Source organism: Pteropus alecto, unplaced genomic scaffold, assembly GCF_000325575.1.
Source record: "Pteropus alecto unplaced genomic scaffold, ASM32557v1 scaffold7, whole genome shotgun sequence".
Taxonomy (NCBI): domain Eukaryota; kingdom Metazoa; phylum Chordata; class Mammalia; order Chiroptera; family Pteropodidae; genus Pteropus; species Pteropus alecto.
In genome coordinates, this window is record NW_006494614.1 from 722,233 (window position 1) to 742,763 (window position 20,531).

A 20,531-nucleotide genomic window follows, 5' to 3' on the forward strand; every position below is an offset into this window, starting at 1 on the left:
GGGAGGGAAAAATAATTTAAAAGACTCAGGGCTAAAGCTGAATTGTTAGTTTTAACTTTGAACACAATAAAGAAACAATTTGACTAAATTAGTTTAGCTGTGTATTCATTAGCCTTTAATAGAAATGTGAATGCAAACTGACTCCAGGTTGTTGTACTTAGAGCCAGCTTTTTAATTAGTGATTGGCAAAATGTTTATCTAGTTTGTTGTTGGAATTTTGAACCGTTTACACAACAGGACTGTTGTAAACCTTTATGTACTCTTAATTGGATCTTTTAGGAGAACAAGATTTCGTGTACATAAAATCACAAAGTATAGTATTAAAGTTAGCTAATTTATATCAAACTTGGCATTTAAAAAGAAAAAAAATTGTGCTATGTTACTCAATGAGATGGAGAAATGGTTAACGTCTATTTAACTTAGTTAAATGTGATGCTCAGTTGAACTTGGCCAAACCTTGGTTATCATGGGTTTTGAAGTAAGACAGACCTGATTTCCAGGTAGTAAATGGGTTACTAATCCTGTGATATTGGAGACATTAATTAACCTCTCTGATCCTCAGTTTCCTTACCTTTATAATGGGGATTATGTAGTGTGTCTCAAATAGTCCTTGTGAGCCCTGAAGATAACATAGGAAAGCCCCTATATTACCATTATCATCATCAGGGTTCTTTATTTTAACATATTTAAGTTAAATACTTTTGAATAGATAAAAAGTATATGCTGCCAAATTCAAGATGCTACAGAATTTAAAATGTACAAAAGGGCATACAGATAAAAGTATTCCCCATTCTCCATGAATAATGTGGCATTATGTGCATTGTTCAATAGGTTTCTATTATATCATAATAATATTACGTGATTATATAATAGTAATTTTCCCTAGAGATCATTCTATATCCATACACATAAAACTTTCCCATCCTTATTAATGGCTGCATGAATGTACCATAATCAAAATAACTAGTGACTTTTATTAGAAAATTAGCTTATTTTTACCCTTTTGCAGTTATAAATATCACTAAATATCTTAATGTATAGCTTATTTTGCACCTGTGTGAGTACAGCTTTAGGGTGAATTTCAGAAGTAATATTAGTGGTAAAAGCACATATGTATTTTTTATTCTGATAGATACTACAAATTGTCCTCCACAGAATTGTACCAATTTACATTCCACTGATACCAATGAGTGCTTATTTCTCTGTGCCCTCACCAACAGTGCATCAACTTAAAAAAACAAACTAGCAAAAAAGAAAAAAAGAAAACCTCTGGCAGTCTTATACAAGCAAATTACCTCATAGTGTCAGTTTGCCTTCTTTGTGTGTGAAGTTTAGACCCTTTTTATATGTTTAAGAGTAATTTGTATTTCCCTTTCTATATTCTATTTCTTCATGGTCTTGTCTAACATTTACTGTGTCATCGGTCTTTTCCTAGAATTATTTTTGGGAAACTTGTATTCAGAAAATCCAACCTTTGTATTTATTTTTTCCATTTTATCTTTTCACATTTCATTTACTTTTATGTAAATTCATACATCTTTTCTTTTATAACTTGTGTTTTATAGTATCTCTAAAATAACTAAAAATTTTTAATCATTCGTGATGTCTTCTTGCATATTTATGCTATCACTTTTTATATTAAAGTCTCTGAATTTGTTTTACTTACCCATTCAGCTGTTTCAGCCTTATTTGCTGAATAATTCATCTGTTCACAAATAGAATACAATGTGACTTTTATCGCATGCTAAAATTCTTTATTAATAAATTGTATCTTTTTTGGACTCATTTTGTCCCACTGATTTATATGCCTATTCAAGCAGTATTGCCAACTGTTTTAAATTCTGTAGTATTTAAATTGACCCATATATCTGTAACATAACCCATTCATTATTACTCTTCTTTTTTTACATAAAGTTTAGAATCAGATTATTCAGTTCTGATTCTTAATAATCAGAATTATATAATCAGAATAATCAGAATAAAATATTGAGATTGAATTAAATTTTCAAATTAAGTTAGAGAAAATAATGCTTTTATGATATTACCTCTTCCCATTCAAGAATAGAAAATGCCTTTTCTTTCTTCAGTTATACTTTTGGCTATCTTATTAGCACATTCGAGCTTTCTTTATATATCTTTCATATGTCTCATGTTTGTTAATACATATTATACTTTTTTCTGTTATTGAATCTTTTCTCTCAATTATATTTTCAAATCGTTTTTTGTATAATTACATAAAAAGACTACTGATTTTAGTTATTATTTTTATATAAAACAACCCTCAGCAACATTACTGATTTTCTTATTGGTTTTAAATTGTTTTAATTTGTTTCTTTGGATTTTTCATGTATGATATTATAACATTTGTTGGGAAAAATAATCATTTTATCTTTTGCTTTCCAGTTTTATAGCTCTCATTTCTTTCTCTCTTCTAATTGTTGAGACTGATACTTCCAGACCATGTTAAATAATAGTGGTGACAGTGAACACCACTACACCAACAGACACATTAATTATTTCACTCACTTGGGGGTTGAGAAGATACATTTTATCAAATTAAGAAACCATCTATCCAATCTTTATTAAAAAAAACTAAATCGATATTAAATTTTATCAACTGTATTTTTATGATTTACAAATAATTATATGATTTCTTCACTGGAATTATTCATTTACTGAATTTTATTGAATTATTCTTATGTCACAATGTAGAAATTCTAGTCAAGACCATAAGGTGAGAAAGAGCAACTACCAAAGTGAGAGTTTTGAAAGTTCAGAGGAACTTTCAAAAAGTTAGTGGCCATGAACTAGCTGTAGCAGAAAGACACTGGTCTTGTCTTCATTGTCGCCTACCTATTTCTATCAACAGTAAGCAATTTGTTGAAGAGGAAGATACAAAAAGATTAGAGTATTTATTCTACTTAACAGTGAACATTCCAGTTGCTAAATTAATGCAATATTTTATAATTTCAAAGTGACCAGAAAAGTCATTGACCTGCTTCCATGGACAGAGATAAACAAACAAAACACAAAGCAGACCCACTAAGCAAATTTCAGAAGACAGTAGGAGATGAGAGTAAATTTCCTTTGTGATTGAACCTCCAATTACTCTTCCTTCTAGCCTGAGGAAAAGTTTATAGCATCGAAAATTATCTTTATTTAATGATCCAACAGAATTCACATGTGATATATCTTGTCCTGGTATATTTTGTCGGTCATGATGTTCTTTAATAACTTCTTTCTCTTTACTATGGTAATTGGTTTGTTTAGAATTTCTATCTTTATAAAGTCATTTTCAATAATTTATACTTATAAATTATATCATATTTTCCTCCATTTGTATTTTTATATAGTGTCTCATTCATTATAGTCTCTTATGACTCTTTCATCTCCCTTAAAAACCTGATTATTTCTTTATTCTTATTTATTGATTGAGTAAGCTAATATGTTATTTCTTTTATTGTCTTCTTATTAATGTTACTGATATTGTTGTTATTAATAAACTTGGGTTTGTTTTATGTTTATGGCAACTCTTGGTTTTCTGATTTTTAGTCTTTTTTTCTGTGTCGATTCTTTCCTTCTGCTCTCATTTAACCCATTTTTTCATGTTTTTTTGTGACTTCTTGAGTTAGATGCTTAATTTATTTTTATCGTTGCTATTTTCTTTACATGGGTTCTTAAGTAATGTATTTTCTCTGAGTACTATTTTAGCTGAATACAATTGGTTCTGCTATGTAGTGATATAATTAGTATTATTTTCTAGATTTTGTTAATTTTGGTTTGAAAGTTTCTTCAAGCACAGAAGTATTTTTAATATTCAGATGAAAGGATTTTTATTTTCTAGTTTTATTGTCCTCTGAGCTATCTTTACTCTTTACTGAGGATGCTATCTTTACTCTTTCTACTTTTTAAAACATCTAATTTTTGAGGCACATAATACAGTCATTTTTAATGTACTTGATAAGCATTTTAAAAGGTATATATGCTCCATTTTCATTGAAGACTTTGATATTTATCTATTTACACTCAATTAGATGCAACTTATTGTTATTTAGTTCTTTTATACTACTTATTTTTTCCTTTTAAATTTAAATTTTTCTGAGAAATAAATTAAAATCCCCCATAACCAATGCAATTCTGTCTGCATTATATTGTATTTTCTATATTTTAAATTTTGTATTTAGTGAAATTTTTAAAAAATGAATAAAAGGGAAAGTCAGGAAACCAAAAACTCTTTTAAAAAACTATAAAGTATCAACTCTAGACATACTGAGAGACATTTAGAAAGCAGAAACAGAGACAACAAAGTTACCTATATTGGCTACAGAAGAGAGGCTATTGCTACAGTTTCTAGAGGTAATAAAAGAATAATAAACAAACATCAGGACTACATTTATGCTATTATTTTGGCAACTTTGATCAAGTTTACAAAATACTTGAAAGATAAAAAATTAAGTAAAGTGGTTCAAGAAGAATAGAACATCTGAGTATCTCTAAACTAATGAAAGCATTTCAATTTACAGCTACAGTAAAGAATACGCCAGGCTCAAATGGCTTTAAGAGTTATTTCTATCAATCATTAAAGAAAAAAAATAATGCAAAAACTACATAACCTCCTTTGGGGAGTAGAAGATACAGAAACATTTGCCGACTTATTTTATAAGGCTAACCTTGCTTTGATACCAAAATAAGACACAGACATTATAGGAATCTCTTATGAATAACATAAAAATCCTCAGCACAATATTATCAAATTTAATCCAATAATATCTTAAAAGGTTATTAAACCATGACCAAGTACATTTTCCTCTGAGGAGTGAAAGGTTGGTTTAAGATCTGAAAATAAGTAAATGTAATTTAACATATTAACAGACAAAGGAAGAAAACCACGATTATCTCAATAGATGTGGAAAAGAAGCATTTAACAAAATTTGACATCTACTTATAAATTAGTAATAGAAATGGGCTTCTTCAGACTCCTGAATGTTGACCACAAAATATCTACAGCTAACATCATCTTCAATGATTAAAGATTAAATGCTTTTTCCTTAAGATTGAGAACAAGAAGAAAATGCTTGTTCACACCACTTCTATTCTACATTGCAAAGGAGGTTGCAAAAGAAAAGGAACAAAATCCAGGAAGAGAGGACAAGAAGATATAAAAACTGTCCTTACTCTAAGACAACATGATCATGATCACGTGCATTGAAAATCTTAACAAATCTACCAAAAAAAAAAAAAAAAACCAACTCTATTATAATTTATGTGCAAATTAGCAAAACCTCAGAATACAAGACTAAAAAAATCATTTGCATTTGCATATACTGGCAGTAAAATATTAGAACATGAAATTTTAATTATTACCACTTTAATTGTATTCTAACATGAAATAATTAGAGATAAATTTAATAAAATGTGTGCCAGATCTGTACACTACAAATTGCAAAACATTACTGAGAAAAACTGATCTCTAAATTGATGGAATGGTATTCCATATTCATTGATCAGAAGACATATTATTGTTAAGATATAATTTCTACTCAAATTGGTCTGTATATTCAACATAATCTCAATCAAAACCTTAGAAAAATTCCTTTTTTAGAGATTTACAAGCAGGTCCTAAAACTTACTTTGAAAAGAAAGGACCTATAAAATCCAAAAAGAGGAGTGTCTTGTTCAAAGGCAACTCTGGTAATCAAGAGGAGATGGACTGGAGAGTGGTAGGTCTATATGCAGAGATGTTAATGGGCTATAGCATAATTTTAAAGTTGAGAATTTACTATAAAAGTAGAGTAATTATTACAGTATAGTATTAGCACAAGAATAAATATATAGAATAATGTAATAAGATACTGAATACAAAAATAAATTCATTAATATAAAAACAAATGATTTTGAATAAAGGAGCAGATGTAATTTAATGGGGAAATGGATATGTTTTAACAAATAGTAATAGAAAACAGAATAACATATAAAAAAATAACTTCAATCTTTACCCAACACACGTGGAAATTAACTAAAATTAAATAAAATAGTTGTAAATGTAAAAACTAAACTTTCAAAAAATTCTAGAAGAAATGGAGGAGACAATCTTTATGACCCCGTTCTTAAATCCCTTAAAATTCCTTAGAGCATAGAAGTATATTTTATACTAATGAGGTGACTCTTGGTAGGCTCCTAGATGGGAAGGCAAGCCGTGATTAGAAGCTTGGAAATTTCAGCATCATACCCCATTCTCTGGAGAGGGGTTAGAAATTGAGTTAATTGATCATGCCTATGTAGTGAAGTTTCCATAAAAATCCCAAAAGTACAGGGCTCAGAGAGCTTCCAAGTTGGTGAACACATCCATGTGCCGGGAGGGTGGCATACCCCAGCTCCGTGGAGACAGAGCTCTTGCTTTCAGAACCACCAGACCTCACCCTATCTCTCCATCCAACTGTTCATTTACCTCCTTTAAAACATCCTTTGTAATAAATCAGCAATAGTAAGTACACTGTTTTCCTTGGTTCTATGAGCCACTCTAGCAAATTATCAAACCTAAGAAGCGGGTTTTGGGAACTATTGATTTGTAGGCAAGTCAGACAGAAGTAAACCAGGGATCCCCTACTTGAGATTGGCATCTGAAGTGGGACAGTCTTGTAGGATTGAGCCCTTAATCTGTGGGGTCTGCACTGACTCTGATTAGTGTCAGAATTGGATTGAAATTTTAGGACACTCAGCTTTCCTGGGTTGGCAGCTTGGGAGGGCAAAAAGTGGGATTTCTCAGCCTCCATAATATTGTGAGTGAATGTTTCATGACAAATTTTTATATCTACCTATCTACCTATCTATCTGTCTATCTATCTATCTATCTATCTATCTATCTATCTATCTATCTATCTATCTATCATCTATCTATCTATATCCTATTGGTTCTGTTTCTCTGGAGAGCTTTGATTAATACAGAGACATAGGAAGGAAACCAATTGTCTGAATCTGATTCATTTTAAAGAACTCTATTTGTTACTATGCAAAAATGGAGCTGTGTACCATGCACTTTAATTCTTTGTATATGTACATGTGTATCTGTATTTCTCTGCCTAACTTCATCCTTTTACCATTTTGTGACTTTATCTTTTTAACATGTCCTTTAATTTAATTTTATTTATTTACTTTTTGATTAGTAAAGCCTATAGCTGGCAACATTGTTGAATGTAGTTTTCTGTATTATATTGTTAACTATGGTGCTATGTCCAGATATTTAAGAAGACGTTAAATCTGAGAGTTCTACGTTCTCCCCATAATAAATGATAAATCACTCAGTAGAAAATAAAATATCTTAGGTTATTTTATTGTAAGTAGATATTAAGGTAACATAAAATTGTACTAGGCTTCTACTTCTACAACACAGAAAGCAGAGATTTAGACTTCTTTTCCTTGTAGTTTTACTCAGCTCATTCCTTGCATTTCATGAGTAACTGAAAATAATATACTATTTCAAGTAAGATAGATTTATGTTCAAATCCTGGCCTTGTCACTTACCCTGGACTTTGAGTGACAACTCTCTAATTTCTCAACCCAACTTCCTTACTTATTAGATGGTAATGATAATATTACCTTTCATGAATGCAGGAGAAACTGTAGAGGCTGGGATTATCCCTAAGGCTTCATGGAGTTAGTGACATTTAAACTGTTCTTGATTCACAGGTAGGTTATCAACAGATGGTAGGAAGAATGTAGTATTTGAAACAGAACACTGCTTTCAGTAAAGGAAAAAAGGTAAGAAATTATGGGGTGTGCTTGACAGCTATTCCAGTTTGTATGAAGTGGGAAATTATTAGGACAGCTGTGGGAGATAAGACTATAAGAGAACCTCAAATGCCAAGATACAAGATTTGGAATTTATATAACTAATGGGAATAAATAAAAGTTCTTGATCAACATATATGTATATTATATATTTATTTATTTTAGTATGAATTCTTTTATATTAAATTCAAATATATATATATAAGTATTATATCTTTGTATTCTTGGTTTTATTCATTTATATTTGTTGTCCACTTAGAATTATATTTTCAGAGGAGCATTATGATGATAATGAAAAAAATAATGGGAGCTTGAGGAAATAATTACCAAAATCTAAGAAAGTGGTAATTAGGAGTTATATAAAGTTAGCTATCAAATCTAAGACACCATTGGTTGTGAGATGCAATATTTTTTATATACTATTAAGGAAGAGCATAAAGCACTGCCAATTAAATTATGATAGTACTAATACACATTGATTATAGGACCTGTTTCAGTTTCAGAGGTCTTAACATTTGAACAAACAGGCATGTTAGAACTGATAAAATATAGTATAATGGTTGTAATGAAAAAGAAGAGATTAAAAGTTTTGACAGAATCTGAAAACTAAATTATTAAAAATAGTGTGGGAAAAGAAAGAATCAAACAGGGAGCTGAGATTTTTAGTTTTATTTCTTAGTGCCAGTATCAAAAAATGGAAATAATTTCATCGTGGTGCCACTAGAACTCTGAGGTATTGTCAATCATAGAGTCGGAAATGTGAAGTAGAACTTGAAAACATTGTTATTATTTAAAAGTGATATTTGAAAATCATCTATTTAAGAATAATCATTGAAGTCATGGGAATATGTGAGCTTATTAAGGTATGGAGGATACAGAAAAAAAGAAAATAGAATTAAGGACAGGAAGCTACAATTTTGAAGGAGAAGAGAACTAAGAAAACAGGAAGAAGAAAAAAAAGAAAATAGAAACACAGTCATTTCAAGCAAGATAGAGAACCCACAATAGGGAAGAAGAATGTTTCCAGAAGAATGGGTTGGTCTTTAGTGTTAGTGGCTATAAAGTGGTGAAGGAAGGCAACTACTGGAGAAAAAAAAAAAAAAAACTTGTTCTGTTTTAACCATAGTTAATTGTTAAGATTTTATGTGCTGCAAAACTTTCTCAAAGAAACACACTGAACAGACTTTATGTTCTTTTCTTTTTTGAAAATTTTCCAGCATTTAAGAAAGACACATTTTGTTTTAAAAGCTAGTATATAGGTATATAGAATCTGCCCCCAAACTTTAAAAGCTAATGCATGAATTTACCAGTAATCTTAACCGAATCTGAAACATAGCTGTCATAATAACTTCTCTAGTTCTCAGTACTGCAGATGGTCATTAGAGTTTTCAAAGAGAAAAAAATAAATGTAGCATCCAGAAATATAAAAGCAAGGAGGAAAACATTTCATCAAATGAATAAATATGTATTAATGTGAATCATGTTACCAGTACTTTTAAATAAAAGATAAGGATATTTGTATATTCTTCTAGATCTATAAGCTCCACCTTCTCATAGGAAACATATTTTCATTGGGAAGAAGCACCTCATCTTGTGCCCAGATCCTTACTCATCTCAACGGCAACCTGTTTGTCACATGAAGAAGGACTGGGTCCCCACATAGGCATGTACCTCTCTATTTCCATACCAGCTTTTTTTTTTCCCAGCTTCTACTGTGTTCTTCAGTGAGAAGAACAACCCAGCATCCCAATTCATATATTGCTGGACATTATGGCTTCTGAGGAAATTGTGAAATTAAACTCATTTCTAGAACCATGCCTGGGAAAATTAATTAGGGAGAAGCAAGTTATTTTATTCAACTACCTCCCCTCTGAATGTTTCTGTACTGGCATAATCATAGTAAAATGAACATCAGGGGATGTAGAAAATGTAGGCTCAAAAAGTAGAGACAGAAACTAACATTTGTTGAACATTTAACTATGAGCCAAATCCTCTGCCAGATGCTCTTGAGATATTATTTCATTTTAGTCTCAAATCTACACTGTGAGATGTGTATTACTGATCTGATACTGAAGACATAAGAAGTTATTTGCCTCCAGCTACCATATGACAAACCAGGATTCAAATTCAAGTCTGACCCTAAAATTTATAACTTTTCCCCAATACAGTGTTGCCTGCTTCAATATTGGGTAGAAGTGAAGACAGAGACCGAAAGCTATGTTTGAAGCATATTAATAGGCAGTTTTTATGGTCTGATTATGTATGCAAGGGCTCAGTCTTCTGTCATCAATTTAGAGACATCGCCTAAACATTTCTCTGTCGGTGATCACCTGTCGGCAGCATAGAGACACAAGAAGTGGCCAGCCTGGAGTTTAAACCTAGTCCACACTTTTAAATACTATATGAAACACTGCTTCTATAAACTAGATAAATATAGTTTATATTAGCCATTTCTATTTGCATGTAAATTTACACTAAAAACTTTTCAAATTATATTTGTAATGAATAAATGTGCCCCACCACACAATTTTTCTTATTAGAAAGCCTCTTTTTTTTCTATTCTAATATTCTATATACTAACTTTTGACAAAGAACTGTAGAAATACAGCTACTATATCTCAAATGCTCACCTAAAGCAATTGATTTGGGAAGGTAGATCTCTCATCTGTGACAGAGGCATAACAATATCTAACTTCTAATATTGTTGTGAATATTAGAGATGATTTATTTATTCAAAAATATATGTTATGTGCCAAGAACAGTTCTAGTTATGTAAATCATCCAGCACTGTGCATGGCACATATCTGGTACTGAAATAAATAAGGGCATGGACCTCATTTCATAGGATCACAAGAGAACAGAGAAGTAACTACTAAAGGGACTGCTCATGACTTCTGAGAGGTGTCTGTTTTCCTTCGTTCCCTGGCAGCACAGTGATCATTAAAGAGCAATTTACTCGGAGGCTGCTTTGCCATGTTTCTTTTCTCTACAGCTGCATACCTGGGTAACACAGTGCTATACAAATGGGCCAAAGATGGCCCCTGTACACTGGCTTCTATGTTTACTTTTTCAAAGTAGGCTAAGACTATTATGCCAAAGTCTCCCAAACTCAAAATTTTACATGTGTAATAGCTTTAAATATAGCCCAAATAAGCATACTTTTAGCTATTTAGAGCTTGCTTGCTTTTCCCACTCCTTTAAACTGCACCCAACATCTGCTAATAAGTCAAACTAAGTATGCACAAATAACAGCAAAAAACACTTGTAAGAAACTAGCGAGTGGCTGTTCGAAGGGTATAAAGTTTCAATAGTGCAGGATAAATAAGTTCCAGAGATCTGCCATACAATATTGTGCTAGTAGTTAACAATACAGTGTACCTAAAATTTGTTGAGAGGGTAGAGCTGAAGTGTTCTTACCAAAGGAAAACGAAAGAAATTTGGAGTAAGGAAAAATACACGTTTCCAAAAACTGAACAATACCCTCCCCCAAAACACACACAAACACGAAATCTCTAATAAAGGATCATGAGCAAAATGTAAGCTTAAAACTAAAGCCAAATAAACTGTATTTATTTTGCTACACTATATAGAAAATTAACTCTGCATTAATATGCTAACTGTGGACATTTGAGATACCATAGCCATATTTCTATAGTTCTTTGTCAAAAATTAATATGTAACATATTAAAATAGAAAAAGTAAGGGCCTTCTAGCAAGAAAAATTGTGCGATGGGCATATTTAACCCATTAAAATATAATTTGAAAAGGTTTTAGGGTATTATTTGCATGTAAATAGAAATAGCTAATAATAAACTATATTTATCTAGTTTGTAGAAGCAGTGTTTTATATAGTATTTAAAAGTGTGGGCTGAGTTTAAATCCCACAGGCTAGCCACTTAATACCTGTGAATGTGGGCAAGTTACTTATCTTCTCTAGGTAGGCCTCGGTGTTTTGATCTGTGAAATAGAATAACGTTTAGGAGGACCCATATAAAATTACTGATATTTGACAGGTTTTGATCTGTAAAGAGGGCAACTTCATATCGTTTAACCTAATGACTAACTCTAATATGTATGCTAAGGGGATTATAGAGATACTATGTGAAGAACATCTAGTATACTTCTGGAATATATCAAGCAACAATAATATTCTCTCATATTCCCCTCAATTCTCCATGGATGATGCTGACCTTTACATATAATATCTTCTCAATTTTCTGTGTTAGTAAAGATAGGCATGAAATCTAAAACCAAATACTGCAAGTGATAATCATACACTCTAAGAGGTGAATTGAACCTTAGGTATAAATTACTCCAGTTTACTAATTTTTCAAATGAGGAATCTGAACTTTAAATTAGCTCTAATTTACAATGTAGATCTTAACACATTTTCCATGCTACTTCTTCTAAAATTCCTTCCCTTATATTAACTGTTCATGTATCTTTAGAGCTTCATAGGTTTACTTATTCCATGTAAACTTTAACATAATAACACAATATTAACACAATCTTTAAAAGGAACAGGCCACTCTTTTTTATTTTAGGCATGCTGTTGATTTATATACTGTTGTAGTGTATATACATGCTATATCCAAAATAAGAATACCAGCTGCAGGAAATAGCAGTGTCATGACCACTTCAATTAAAAATTGTAGTCATTTGTTAGCTGAATTAGGCTTTGATTCAGAAAAATGTTGACCAAAGTTTGGCCTCAACTAGATTCCAAATTGACAAAAGGCAAACGTATTAATATATGGTCACCAATGGCTGACAGCTTTGGAAAAATGGTAGAAAAATAAGAAATTATTTCTAAGTGTAAAATTTAAGCACATCATAACCGATTTTTTCTCTGTTTATAGCCCATCAGTGGTATATTATATTGCCTGTGGAATTCAAATTACAAAGCAACCATTTTTTGCTAATGTTGTACTGTGTCAAGTAGGCCAACAATTCAAAAATATAAAACTACAACTATAGCTCATTTTCGATAAAGAGGAAATTAATTGGCTAGGTTTTTATTTGGAGTAGTAACATTGCTAACCATATACGAGGGGGAAAATAAAGTGAAACAAGTTAAGAGAAAAAAATGAAAACATAAAAAGTTTCCTCAGAGATGACTAAAGTTAACAAGGGCACCAAAAATTCAGGATTATAGAACCACTTTATCATTTGTTTTCCTAAACTGTATTCAAAGGTTGTTTGTAGCTTTTGAATGACCCTAAGCAATCGTGGCAGTACTTATCTCTGCATCAACTGTGTTGTGCTCACTCTCTAGCCTAACTGAATATCAGTTCTTTTTTTTTTCTGATTAAATTTACAAGAATAATGCAAAAAGAATTGCACTGTGATTTTTGCCTCCGATACCCCAATCAACTAAATGTAAAAGTGGCATATGGCACAAAAGCAAGCTGCAGATGGCCCAACAGCAGCCGTGCACATCTGGCACATGGCTGTTTGATTTTGTATTTGCCAACTCGCCAGATGACTCTTTCTGGAGAGAAGCCCAATAAGAGAAATTCACTCTTCTTCCTTCTTCTACAGGCTAAATGCTTTAGCCCCTCTTTTCACCCTCATATACATACCAAAACATTCACGGATTCTCAGCCCTTCTAAAAGAAAGAAAAATTACTCTGGTTCAGTTTGATAATAAATAGGACCCAAGTTTTCTGATTTTACAATTCCTGCAGCCACTTCAGAGTTTTAACTTTAGGAGCTAGTTAGATAGCCTATAAAACAGAAGAACATTTGGTGTAATGATTATGCCATGGTAAGAATACATTGATAGAAATTCAGAAATATCAATCTCCCTCCAAAAACTTTGCAGCTAGATATTAGAATCAAACTGTCAAGATATTTTAAATCTCACCCAATTTGACATCAGCGGTTCAATTAGAATAAAATGGGAAGAAATCACTCTTTTGTTACCAAAATTATTTTATGTGGTAATTTATATGTTCTAAGGAAAGAGTAAATTCTCTCTTTAAATATGAACTACATGCATAAGGTGTCTGTGGTAGTCATTTTTGCTAATATTTTCATATTTCCAACTCTACCCAACAATTTGTACTTACCTAAATATGCCATGAGTTATCATGTCTTCTTATATTTGCATATGCTTTTCATGCTGCCTTAAATATTCTTCTCCTACTTTTCCACTTAATACCATCTTTTCATCAATCAAAAATCAAAATGTTACCATTTCTATAAAGATTTCTCTCCTTTCTTTCTCCCAATTTCTACGAATACCTCCTTTGTATGTTTTCATGGTGCTTTGAGTATAACTTAAAAAGAAAATGCACGCATCATAGTTTATTGCCTTGATTAGTGTATTGGATTGCTAGGGCTGCCATAACAAAATACCACAGACTAGATGATTTAAACAACAAAAATTTATTATCTCATAGCTCCAGAGGCTAAAAGTCAGAGATCAAAATGTAAGCAGGGTTAATTTCTTCTAAAATCTCTCTCCCTGACTTTTAGATGGCCGTCTTCTCCCTATATTTTCACGCGGTTTTCTCTCTGCGCATGTATGCCCTAATTTCTTCTTATAAGTACACCAGTCATATTGGATTAGGCCTACCCTAATTACCTTATTTTAACTTAATTAACTCTTTAAAGACCCTCTCCCCAAATACAGTCACATTCTAAGCTAGTGAAGTTTAGGACTTCGACATCTGAATTTAGGGAGGACATGCTTCAGCACATAACTAATATTTAAGTTATGAATACTCTGAGAGTAAAGGCTGTCTTAGTCACTTATGTTTCCAGTTTCCAGTACAACCAGTTATGAGCAATATCTCAAATCATTTCTTTTATAAATAATTAAACAGAGATAGAGGTTGAATGTAAATCCAAATCCATAGGGAAGAGAGGCAATATAAAGAACACGTGAATAGCATTAGTGCACAACATTCAATCAATGACTTAAGAAGCCTATTCGGTCATGCTGATGTCTTCGCAAAGGGTAATCATAAAATGTAAAGATGAAGAAGTTATTGTCACTGGGAGTAGGGTTGGTTCAGCCACAAGTATTGGAAAATCACAAACCAGTAAATGTCATTCTTGACTGGAAAAAGAATAAGTCAGGAATCCTAACACTGAGATGCGGACTGTCATTGGTGCCAAATTTTTAGTAGTGGTTTGCATAAATTAGCTGTTATCACATTATGCTAAACACTCAAAATTCATTGGCTTAAAACAGCAACCACTTATTCTTACTCTGGTATCTGTGATTCAACTAGGGGTTTGCTGCTGTACTCTTGCCAAATTGGTCAGCTATGCTTCAAGTTTTCATTGTGTCTCGACTTATTTCCTCATTGCAAGTTAGATTAAGTCAGCTCTGTGTATGCTCAGTGGGGCCAGGCTGAAGAGGCAGCATTTACTCAGCAGAAGCTCTTCTCATGGTGATAACAAAAGTGCAAGAAGGCAAGGTTATGGAAGTCCATTTCAAGCTTTTCTTTACATATCTGCTAATATCCCATTGACCCAAGCAAGTCACATGGTTAAACACAAAGTCATGTGGAGAGTTGACTCTACATTTAGTGAGAGGGACAGTAATGTCACATGGCAAAAGCCAGGGAGTTGTGAACAACTGGGGCCAAGAATTCAATCTACCATAAGCCCTTTGAGATCTTGAGGATAACTTTACAAAAAAAAGAAGTTAACTCAGTCACTTTGTAGGTTGTTTTATCCTTATTTAAATAACATTTAAAAAAATAACATAATTTCTCAAATAATATACAAAGAGATTTATATAGTCGTCAATGTTGAATTATACAGGTTCCCTCAATTTCAGCTTCCTGCCAATACAACACTTTACAAGTAGCTAAATCCTACTCTTCACACAGATCTCAGCAAGACACACTATCAGTGCTGGACATGAACTCTGCTCTCAAAGAACTCTGAACTTTCCTGACCTTTGAAAATTCCCTGCTTACTTCACTACAAAGATGACCAAGTCTGTGGCTATATTGTAACCGCTACAACCTGAACATCTAGCACAGTATCTCATGTACAGCATATACCAAGTAAATCTCTGTTGAATGAAGAAGAATGAATGTCCTTGGCTTAGAAATAGGCTTCTCAGAGTTAAGGGGTAAAACTGATCCTGGGATGCCAATGTGAATAACTTGAAGCTGGATTGAGACATTTTGGTGAGAAAGATCTTAGGAAGGCCCAAGACTGTGTCCTGAATCTAGGTCAACAGAGCTCTGAAAGGATGGGTCACAAAGTATCTGGATACAAAGTGAATTCTAAATTCAGATTTGGGCTCTTCTGGTCTGTGGAATAATGCCCCTCTCCCATAATTATACTTCTTTACTAGAGCATGTAAGTGTCCCTTTAGGACAATTTTTTGGATTTGGATCCTTGGGATCAGAATATATAGGTTAAACTTATTTGAGGGAAGGTAGGGGAATGTCTGAAACTGAATGCAAGTATCTTGTTAAAAACAGAAACCCTTCTGGCACTAGGAGTTAACTTGGGTTATGCCTGCAGCTTGAGTAAAAACCTAGGATGATCTGTGTGCCTGAGGAACCAACAAAGAGTGGTAGACAGCTGCTATGACCCAGGAGAAAGGTGCTGATAGTTCAGATGGCATGGCTAGGCCCCGTTCCAATGATTCAGAAGAAAGAGGCAGAGGCTTTGGGCCCTTTAGGAAAGATCAACAGGGACTCTGGAAAACTAACAATGCTCCTAAATTTGCTACTTTCTAATATAGCAGGTTATTGAAAGTACTAAAATAATGAAGGCCACATATTAGAACAATTGTATCCCAGTTTTCACTTCCCCACCTCCGACAAAAACTGTTAATGGCTTGTTAAAGATAATGTAGTTTGAGTTGCTTTTGAGGTGATAAAGCAGCAATGTTCGGCAGTGGGATATAAACCTTCCGAATCCCTTATCACAACTTTCAGGGCCTTGGTGATCTGCCTTCCCAGGCTTCTCAGACCTTTCTCATCCCAGAAGCATCCTTATTCTCTGTGGTCCAGAGACACAGGTATTGATTCTGAATCTCTGAAACTCAGATATATCAAACTCTTTCTTGCCTCTCTGCTTTTCTTCTATAATTCCATAGAATGTTTTCCTAAAATATCTTCCCATGATGTCTCCATCTCCTCATTCAGATCTCTGTTCAAATGCCATCTGCTGAGAAAGGCCTCCCCTGACCATACCATGTAGCCCAGTTTTCCCCACCCCAGCTCCTACCCGCCACCGGTTCCTTCACTTGATTTTTCTTCACAGTACTGATCATTCTCCAAATTTATCTTGTTTGTTGATATATTCCTTATTTATCGTATATTTCCTACTAGAAAAGAACTCCATCAAGGGCAGAGAGTCAATAAATATCTATTGAATGAATGTATGCATGAATGAACAAAATAATTCAAGCAGAACCTGTAGTAAGATTAATGATGAACTTGAGACTATTGATAGAGGGTCCCATATCATACTATAAGAGCGATCTCAAAGTTTGGTGTAATAATAAATATTAATTCACATATATAGAATATTTATATGGGCCAGATACTATGTCAAGCATTTACATTTATTAACATTTAATCTTCAATTAACTATGAAATAAAGTACCAATTTTACCTCTACTTTAAAGATAAAGAAACTGATGGTTCCAATGGCTAAGCTACTTACTGAAGGGCTTTTGGTAACTAAAGGGCACAGAGATAGAACCCAGAAATGTTTTACTCAAGGCACAAGTCCAATTCTACACTGTCTCATCACATACATACAGCCCCTTTTGGTCCTTTGCTTTCTTAGCAATTATTCCACTAGGGAACATATGTAATTACCTCACAACTTTTCTTTTTGCTTCCTTCTGACTCCTCCTTTCCCTCATGCCACAGAGGATTTGTAATCTAGAATACATCTTACTTCAACTCTCCCTCACCTTCCTGGATCATTATAACTTTGATGACCCATGAGGGTCCCACAGATCTCTCCTTATAGGTTCCTAACTTCTTGAAACTTGTACATTTCCTTCACTGTCTATCTATTCTGGTTACTTCTTTGCAATCATGCTTTTCTTTCTTATTACTCATCGTCTCCTCTCTGTTACTGACTTCTGCCATTTCATAGAACATTCTAACCAAATTTACAATGTCTTAGTATATAAAATTAGATTGTCCGTATACACACTGGAAATTACAATTTACTGGTGGATTTACTTTCTGTTTTGAGGGCTTTAATATTCCCATCACAGTTAGAAACATTCAAATAGTAAGAAACATCTCCTAGGTAACCTCCAAGATTCTAATATTCTGTTTTGGCATATATACAGACATTCAAATTCCTAGAGTCTACATGAGACAAGAATCTTTGTGATTATAGAGTTAGGGCCTAAATAATTTCTTCTTTTCAGCATGTCCACAAAAATAGAATGATGAACAAAGAAATAACTGACATACCGATTATCCAAACAGAGAGAAAAATTAGGTTAGAGTTGATAGCTCCAGTGGTAAGGGAATCTGAGCTGGGGGTCAGTCAAAACTAGGCTATGTCCCTACGAATGATGAATCCTGTCCTTGGAAAAGGGTATCATGAGATAGAGTTTTGTTTCAACAGTTAACTTTCCATAAAGAGTTCTTTATGTTGTTAGCATATCTTACTTTATGCAATTAAAAAAAAAAAGCAGTTTTGCCAGGCAAAACAATTGATATTCACCTCAATGTTAGTGGGCTGGTTTAGCCATTGGTTAATCAATTTGACAAAAGTTCAAATCAATGCTAGCTCCAGTCTACGTGTTCTTTCTTCTAGTTCACAACTCTAAATGTGTCTATTTATGTTTGGTACATTTTCACATGTTTGCTTTCACTTCTATTTTTGCATATAACTGATTAAATATAAAGTGGCATGAAAATCAAAATTAAATAAATAATAATCAAAAGGGCAAAGCTGAAACAGTCCATATTAACAGGGATTTGTAAGGAGAGAGCTTAGTAGTAATTGAGATATATATTTGAGAACTGCCTATACAACCAATATCTCTGAAAAAACATCTATGTTCTAATCAGATTCAGCCTTAACAGGAAATGCCATACAGGAAATACCCATATGTTGGAAGATCTAAGTCATGGTTCTGGAATCCCATACTAAATCCCCACATGAACTCCATGAACTTTCACTGAAATTGGGAAATACCATTTCAGAACCTGGATGAAAGTGGATAATTTATGATATAAAGTGAAATAAAAAACTTTCTACACCTGAGCAATACAAAGGGCCAAACTTACAGTTGTCAATTACTTTTATGCAACAGCAAGATCAGCCTCTGTTCCCAATTACATGTACAGAAATAGGACTGGTAGCAAGAAGATCAACAGATCCTCAGAGGTTATAAAAGAAACCTGAAAGTGAACTGAGCAGAAAACACCAGTCTCTCTATCCTCTCCCCTGAGCACCAGGAAAGCTCTGTAACCTTAAGAAACTCACAGTCACATTTTCTGAAATTCTGATTCCAAAAGAATGCCTTGACTTTGGTTCTCCTTCTAGCATGGAGAAGGGCACAGTCTGGGGAGGAGCTGGAGCCTACTTGGAGTATCTTACACCTTTCTTTTTTCCTCCGCCAATGATTAAAGCAGGCTAGAGTACTGTCTGGATACCAGAGAAGCTCTTGAATAAAGAAATTTTATGCAGAGAGGCAAGTTTTTACCCACCAGCTATATATGGTACATGTTGACTCTACCTAAGTGAATAAGACAAAAGATAGTTGTGGACCTGCCAAAGCACATGCACAGTCTTGTCTCCATCCCCATGGCCCACTTTCTCCTGCATGTTAGAAATATGGGCCTGGGTCAGGAATTATTGGCCACACCCTATAACCTCTAAGTCGGTTATTTCCAACAGAGTTCCAGAGTTTAGGTGGCTTCTTACTCCTTGATTCAACCAGAGACTCTCTAAATTTACTAGATTTATATAAATAGAATCCTAGGTAAATTTTTATTAGAATAAATGGGTATGTGGCTAAAGATTGTGAAAATCATTACAGAAGTGGGAGTTTAAATTTTTCTTTACTCTTCACTTCCTCACCTAAAATTCTCTTGAAGAGACGAACAAAATGTAGTTCTAAGCAGACAAGGAGGCCAGAATGTATGGTAACATAGCTTTTAATAAGTGGATTTGTACACTGAACTTGAATGGAACCACTCTTTTTTAGGAGACTTGTTTCCATTTTTCTCATCATTTAAGATGGAGTTGAGCAGATTAAGGAGGAGGCTGGGGTAAGAATGCCTTCTAATGAGAAAGACTTATGAGCCAGGGTGAGGTTAGAGGAAGGAGATACAAGTGAGCACTAACAACTTATGTGCTATAACAAGTTCCTCTTGTCTTCTTCCTCAGTTTCTTCTTCCTGCTTTTAGAGTAGAAACTAAAAGCAAAACCGTATGCATATCTAGGGGAAAGGAGAAAGACTGTTTCTTTCCTTAGTCTGGGCCATCATATAATGGCGATAAAAGTGTTCTTAAGGCTCACTTGTGGTTTAGTCCAGCTTCACTGGAATGAAATATATGATAGGGACTGGAGTTGAGTGTTCTAGCTAGTGATAATGTGTATACATATTGCTTAGAGTGTCTTCTGAGAATATATCTCATGGGTAGCAGCAACTATGAAAAATTCAAGATTCAGATTGCAGTTTCATAACTCTAGGGATCTTTCTTTACATGAATAATAAAATTGTCTTAGGGGCAGAGATTAAGAGTTTATAGAAGCGAGTTATATCCTTTTGAAATGTC